This window comes from Pleurodeles waltl, chromosome 7 (genome assembly GCF_031143425.1).
Source record: "Pleurodeles waltl isolate 20211129_DDA chromosome 7, aPleWal1.hap1.20221129, whole genome shotgun sequence".
In the NCBI taxonomy this organism is placed as follows: domain Eukaryota; kingdom Metazoa; phylum Chordata; class Amphibia; order Caudata; family Salamandridae; genus Pleurodeles; species Pleurodeles waltl.
Window position 1 is genome coordinate 1,001,305,143 of NC_090446.1, and position 8,075 is coordinate 1,001,313,217.

Consider the following 8,075-nt stretch of genomic DNA (forward strand, 5'->3'; position numbering starts at 1 on the left):
CAGCATGGATGAGTCTAAATCAGCAATCAGTCTCTCATGGTGTTGGCTCCTGGGGTGGGAACAGGCAATTCCTCACATGGATGCCTTACAGGCCACCCAGAAGCCTGTTAGGGGAGTCCAAGGAGTCTTTATTTATAGCTAGGAAGTTCCTTCACTAGGTAAAGGGGAAATCGTTCATTCGTGGGAACCATACACTAAGCCGAAATTTGAGCCTGTTGCCCGTCAGAGCAGTACCAAAGTGCATATCACTGGGAGAATGTGAGAAGCAGTGGTATGCAGCAAGTTCAGGACTGGGAATAGCAGGTAATCAATGCAGGACTACGAGCCATGCACAGCCTATTCATGTGATTGGGATTCCATATTCTCTAAATGTTCTGAGACCTAAGCCATTTGCCCAGTCTGATAGGCCCCTCCTAGCCCTCTGTAGTTCTCTGTGAGTTCAAGTCAATCAGGATGTCACTAAAGTCACCCACTACAATTGCCACTCCCTGTGGCAGAGCAAGGATAAGTTCCCAGAGAATTGTCATGTGGAGTGGACCAGCGTGGGGGTGGGGAGGGCATACACACACAATATAATAAAGAGTACACTCCAGAGATCCCTCTATTATCTACGTTTACATACTGCACCTTTGTGTCACAAGAGATTCTGGACACCACCAGCAGCTCTATGAAGAAGTATGGCTACCCCTCCCAAAACCAGAAGTACCCGGGATGGAACACCCTATCATAACCCCATCAAGCAAGAAATGGGCAGCTGGTAGCCTGACTGTGAGTTTCTTGCAGCATAGGATTTTCCAAGTGTGTTGGTGTATGAATTGCATGTTCGCCCCCCTCTTAATGCGGCCCAGAAGCGCATCAGCATGCCACATCATTACAGTGAATGTGTGTATGGTGGTGACAGAAAGTTTTCCTGGTGTGAGACAGGAAGGGGGCACCTGATGTCCTGCAGCATTAAAGGCAAAATGATAGTGGTACCAGTGAAAGGGCTCAGATGATTTGTGGTGTGAGCGTGTGAGATGTGATTGAATTGCAGAGAGCCATGGAACAACAAGATAGACAAAGTAACAAAACAAACTAAATGGATCCCACACAACTCCCCATTAGATTATGCTTCCCCCCTTGAAGAAGCATCTGTCACCAAAACACACAAGTAGGGATGGTTCAAGTAGGGATGGTTCAAACTCTGGATAAGTGTAGCTCGTGGTGAAGTCCTTCATCCCTTCATCAGCTCCGCCTTTGGAGCAATGTAGAAATAGAACAGGTGTAGGATTTAGCAGTGCTGGTGTGCCAAGGTCAGGCATGTGAGCTGGTGCCGGAGGTCGCCCCCCCACCATACGTCTAGGATACCAATCCAGCCACCAGTCGATGTTCATTGACGTTGGTGTCCTTGTATTTGGGCTCATCAGTGCCCATCTGTGCCTGGGTGTCTCCTTCTGAGTCAGTGGAGGCCTCAGCATTCTGTAGACCCTGATTCCATTATTTAAATCATTCCTGATGCCTCTTCCCAGGTGCTCCCCAAGGCCTAGGTTTCCCTGGTGTCAGGGGATCAACTGTTTGCCAGAGTGGGGACTGTTACGTAAGCCAGGTCCATGCCTCCATTGGCATGTCAAAGTTGTATGATTAGGAGTCACAAAGGATCTGCAGTCATGTGGACTACAGAAGCATGTATTGAATATTTATGGTCCAGTGTTTCTGCTTTATTTGATCCTATGATTTCCACTGCGTTTGGATGTGTCTGGTGTAATCCGGAAAGATCACGATGAGTTCCACTGGCACAAGTGATGTCCTTTCACTCTTGACCCTTTCAGATTGGCATCCCTGTAGTTCAAAAATGTGGTTATTATGGGAGTGATGGAGAGCTCCCAGGGGGGGCTTCTGGGCCAGGGGCCTGTGAGATCTTTCAACATTAAAGCAAGGAGACAGGTGGGCATTGTCCAGGCAGGACCGCATCAACTGTTCTAGAAACATCTCTGAAGACGATCACACAGTGCCCTCTGGGAAACCAATGAATCGAATATTATTGTGTTGTGCCCTGTTTTCAGCATCTTCCACTCAGTTAGTGAGGTTTTTAGTTGTCTGAGAGAGGCGAGCAACTTTACAGGACAGCTCCTTCACTATATCCACCAGTTCAGAGATCTTGCTGTCTGCATCTGTATCATGGTCCATGCTGTTTCAGAGATCCTGCCACCATGCCTGGGTTCCTATATGGTCCAGGGATCTGGAGAGGGAGGAATGGTGTAGGGGGCTTCCCTCCATTAGTGACAGGTCCAGGCAGTTCTCTGTACATCTGCCATGCATGGAGCCTACCAGCGGGACCCCATCAGGGCCAGTCTCTTGACCTAGGTCTGGGCAGCAGGCTCTATATCCAGAGGTCCACGGTTCCAAAACAGAGACCCATAAAGCAGCGGCTCATTCAGCATATTTTCTCCTCCAGGAGTAGGGGTTAGCCACTCGACCAACCCACTTGGATCCACGAGCTGCTTACATCTTTGGAAGACCCTATGAGATGGTGTTACCTTCACTCCCAAGCCTGTCCTCCTCAGGCTGTGGGCAAGCACCAAATCCAGGCTTGCCCATGCTCCATCTGAGTACAGAGGCTATCCAGACAGGCCACGCATTTGACCGGGCTCCAGCAGCCGGCTGCTGCACTCTCCTTAGAGGATCTAGCTGTCACTCCAGTGGGCTATTCTTGAACGTGGGTACTGCACTGGGCCATAGGGTTCTCCCAGGGATAAGCCTTTAGACCTGCACCCCAACCTTGTGGCATCTGTGACTCACCCCTGGGATCTCTCCTGTCCATAAGCGTCAGGGTCTCTACAGTCTTGTCTCATGTATGGGCCCAAAATCACACAGCGCAGCTCAGAATGCATGGCAGCACCCAGGGAATTTGCTCCACCGCAGAAGCCAAGAAAGAGCTCTAAAGAGCACATTTGCCATCTTGGCTAGCCAGGCACCCATCCAAGAACACTCTTTACCCTTTAGTATGTTTGATAATTCCCTCTTTGCTGCCTCCTTCTACACTAACTTACACTATATACTTGATCTTCTAAGTAAGGAACAGTGCTGCTCCCTTCATTTGCGTATCCATCCTAGTAAATTGCAACCTTGCTTCCCAAAGATATTTTTCATGGATTCTAATTGAATTTATGAACCATCTCCATCCATCTCTGTCTTAACAATGCTTCTCACATTTATGGTTTCAATTATTATTCTCAGGTCATTCTCACTCAATTCAGTATTTTTTCAAACTTCATAATCATTGAGCTGCAAAATCATTATTTCCCTTTTTAGAAACCCTGAACTTTGACCAACTCCTCTCCAGGTACCTAAGTCTCCCAGCATAATCCTGATGCCAGTTTTTATGGCCTTTGAGGTAAATCTATCTGTCCTGATTCTCGTGGGTGACCATTATATCACCCCTTCATTGTCCAGGTGTGTTCCCAAAGCTCTCTGTTACATGGTACTATTTCTGATATCATCACTTTGCCTTTGAACAAGCTTTGTTTCTCAAAGTTTGAAGTACCTCCTGATTGTCCCAGCCCTGCCTCTTCAGACGTATTGTAATACACAGAATTAGGCCTCAAGCACTATATATCTCGTGCTCTGGAAAACTTAGTGCCAGGATCCTCAAAATCCCCTGGTGAAATACCTTATGCTTGATAAACAACAAACTAAGGGATACATGTATTTGTTAGTTATTTATGTAGTATTTCTATAGTGCAAACCTAGTCAAAAAGAAGCACAGCGCTGTACAGGGTCAAAGGCAAGCATTCAATCCACAAGTAATAGAAGAGGTAGCTGATTCATTGACTGTTAATGCATTGTGATGTGCAGTTATTTAAAAAGGTGTGTTGTCTACTTCTTCCAAACTGGAGCAGTGTTCTTGCAGTCCAGATGGATTAGATTTTTCCAGATCCTGGGCGCAAAGACGGAAAAGGCATGCTTCTCTTGTTTTTGTCTTATTTACAAAGGAAATGTTTTGAAATGGTGACCCTCTTATACTCCCCTTTGGAGGAAGGTGGGAAGTTTAGAATAAAAAAATAGACCTCACAGGTCCCTGCCTCCAGTCGTGAGTTGCCCTTCATATCAAGTACTTGGATGAGGAAGAAGGATGAAGTGATGATGCAAGCAAGGTAAATTGAACCCATGCCCTCTTTGATAGTAACAAATAGTTGAATTTCAAGTCCAGAGGACCCCACACATCCCTGGGCTTTGGTGACACTACAACTGCTGCACTATTGATAGCTACACTTTTGACTAGGAATTTTTTCTAGGGCTATAGTCAACACCAAAGTAGCTTTGGCATAATTTCTAATTCATATTTTTTGTTTTTTTATTTGGTCGATGGGCACCTTTGTTTTTGTTTTTATGTGTTGTTTTTAGATTTAGCCTGTGACAAAATAAGGACTGCATGCGCTCTCGCTTGCAAGATATATTGTATACGACAAGGGGCTTGGAACTAGTTTATTGCTTGCCATTTGTTGGCTTCATTGTCAACCTTATTTGCTGCCTTCTAATTGGTGAACACGTGCTAGCATCACTGCCTCTTATTTTGGCTGCACCGTGGACCAGCTACTGATTGCTCAGCTTGATTGCTGCTCTGTGATTGAGGTTCTACTTTAATTGTTCCTTGTTCCTTGTCATCTTAGTTAACCCTCTTGCCATTTGTAGGTATGTTTTACTACGCCACTCACACTTCAAAAAAGCCCTTTTCTCTTTGAAATGAATATTTATTGAGACAACAGATGTCATCTGCTTCCAAATGGATTTTCACTAAGACATGGGCATGAGCAGTGACTTTCTTTATGTGATCTATTTTTTTCCCGAACGTCATTCTTATTTTTGCCATGCATGGGGAGATTAACTGATTTGATCAGTATCACAGGAGTGTTTTTGTTGAGACCTAACAATCATTGGCAAATCCTATAAATTCTGCCTTTGAGATTATTGGCCCTGTCATTGCATTGTGTTTAAGCTGTATAAATGGGCATTGCTAATTTTGACAATTATTTGTAGCCATTCTGTCTAGCAGTGTGGCTGCAGCATAGCATGGCTAAAACTACATTAGATAAGGACTGTGAAGGATCCACCGCTAATACATTTAAAAAAAAAAAAAAGTGCAGTAGCCCTGGCTGCTTCACACTGCTTGTTCAGATTAGTTTTAGCCACTCTGTAAACCATCTGTGCTGCTGTACACCATGACTACAAAACATTGCCAAAGCCAATAGCTTTCATAGACAAGACCTACTGGCTTTACCAATGCTTGTTTATGGTGTATCTCCAACTCATTGCGTCTTACTAACCACTTTCTTTATTAACATCTTGCTGCCACACCAGTGTGGGTTTTACCACTCCAAATAAATTAATTTCTATTAATTAGAGTTTTACAGGGCACAGTAAGAATCTAAGTTCCTCTGGAAGCTAATGAGAATTAATGGTGTTGATATAGTACTCTTAAATACATTACATAGAAAACACTGGTGATGGAAGCCTCCGCGTAAATCCAAACGCCTCACACACCTCTCTTTCGTGCATGAAAGCTGCGAGGTGTACGAGAATGTAGCACTGAGAAGTTAGGCGGCAATCCGACATCTTGCAGTGGGGGCTGGATCCATGGTTTCCACCCCAACCTCGACATTTCTCCCTGTTCCTAAAGTATTCTCGAGGGATCCTCACTGCGCTTCCACTTCAAAAAGTCTAGCATTTCACAATCGTAAAGCCTATATATTTATTTATTAATTCATTTCAGAGGGTGGAACCAGTTTTCCTCGACGCCGCGCTCTTGTATATCCCCGAGTGGGGTTCAAGTGGCACTGTATTTTTTTAGCGATACCGTAACCTGACTTCAATTCAATCATCGCGTGCAGTGTAGTTTTATTAAATCAATTATTAAAACAGAGTAGTGTGAGTGTATGCACAATGAAATATGACCCATCGATTCTAATTATTGAGGTTAAAAAGCAATTTCATTGCTAGGCTTTTTGGGAACAGTTGCAGACGCATGGAAAAATCCCAATTAGATGGCTAATTTCTCTTCTCGAGTTCGTGTAGCCCTTGGCGGTGGAGGCTGTAAATGGAGCTATCAGTCCCAAATTACCATGCTTTGCTGATTAAATTTTAATTGAGACTTGTAAAGGGCTGGAAATGGCGTGACATATAACCTGCGGTCATGGGGCTGAGGTAGGGGAGCCTGGTGTTGTACATTGTTCGGCCTTTGGCCTGCAGATAGAACAGGAGAGCAGTAGCCCAGGAGGCCCCGAAGAATGCGCTAGCGATGCCCACGGGGAGCCTCCGTGGAGATGAGAGCCTAGGAAGCCACAAAGTGGCAGAAACTTCAAAAGGAATACATCAATGGGACACCTCAGCCCTGCTCCCGCCCTCTGTGCTGGGACTGCAGCTCCCTGGTCAGCAGCGGAGACACATGGATGTCACTCGACGGGCTACTAATGAAAAGAGACCCCCCCCCTCATTACAGAGCGATCTGTTCTGAGGGGGCGTGAGGGGAAAGGGTTATGGATTGAGTGTGATCGGTACGACACCTCCAGGTAATATAGAAGCAGCACCCACTCGGCCGTCGAAGATCGAAAAATGCGTGTGTAGTGGCCGTAAAAGCGTGGAAGCATGTGACTCAAAGTAAATGGCATGGGCAGTAGTGTCTTCACCCTGCTGCATCTCTGGGGAACTTGTAATACAGACGTGAAAGAAGAAACCATTCTCAGCCAATTCAAAGCAGTGGACACCACCGAAATATTAAGAAACATGGATCATACTAAAAAAAGAGAGAGCACAAATTCTGAAAGAAACGTTGGACCATTTCAACCGTCTAGAGACAAAAAAATAATATTGTATCTGCTAAATATTTACTTAGATTGTTCCACAGAGATATTTCGGTCTGTCGCGTAGTTTTCTGGAGGCCTACAGATCTTGGATAGCTTAATTTATGTTTTGTTTTTATTCAAATACACATTGACGTGTAATGAGCGATATATTTAGTCCTGTGCTGGCACAGCATGTTTTGTTATACATACATAGGTATATAAGTGCATATAAAAACAACGTGTACAATTAGAAAAAAGCTATAAAGCTGTAGTGTCGCAATTAGCATTTTTTATATTTTATATAAAAACATTGGTAACAACGCTGAAAATGTAGTAAACATGATACTGTGATTTTGCATATAATTTACCCTTCTAGACAGATTTTAGTTTCGTATTTGAGATTGACAACTCAGATTCTAAAGCACCCCTGAGATTTCATAAGGACCGCCCTTTTGATGTAAGATTTCGAGCTCAAGATCATTTAACCATCATGACTTAGGGTACACATCACACAGGTGATTGTAGTACATAAATAGCCTTTGCGAGAAACTGGAAATATAGAGGCACCATGTGAGAAACTTGCAAGCACATGAACACGCTAAAGAAGGTGCGTCGGACTTCCGGAGATGCTGTATAAGCAGCCTAGAGTACGTACAAATACAATACGAGGAGCCTAGGACCTGTACACAGATAGTGAGACCTGGGCAAATTTGCCTGTGACACCTGGACAAATGGTATAAGGAGCTTGGGGCATGTGGACATTCTGCATAAGGAGCATGGGGCATGTGAACAGTGTATAGGCAACTAGAGGCACGCGGACAGACTTTATAAGGAGCATGGGGCACAAAGAGGCACTGTATATGGAGTTTGGAGCAGGTAGTAGACACTATAGAAGGACCCTAAAGCACTTGAACACAGCATATAAGGAACTTGGGGCACCTGGGCACATGGTATAAAGAACCTGGGGCATGTGGACATAGAGCATAAGGACCTTGGTGCATGTGGACAAATTGTATAGGGAGCGTGAGGCATGTGTACATAGTTTATTAGGAGCATGTGGCAGGTAGATGCCCTGTATGTGGAGTTTGATGCAAGTGAACACTGTACAAGGAACATAGGGTACTTGGACACACCATATAAGGATCTGGGGACAAGTGAATGCAATGTATGAGGAGCTTGGGGCACATAGCTGTGCTGTGAAAGGAGCCTAGGCATTCACATCCTATACAATGACCCTGAGACACGTGGACACGCTTA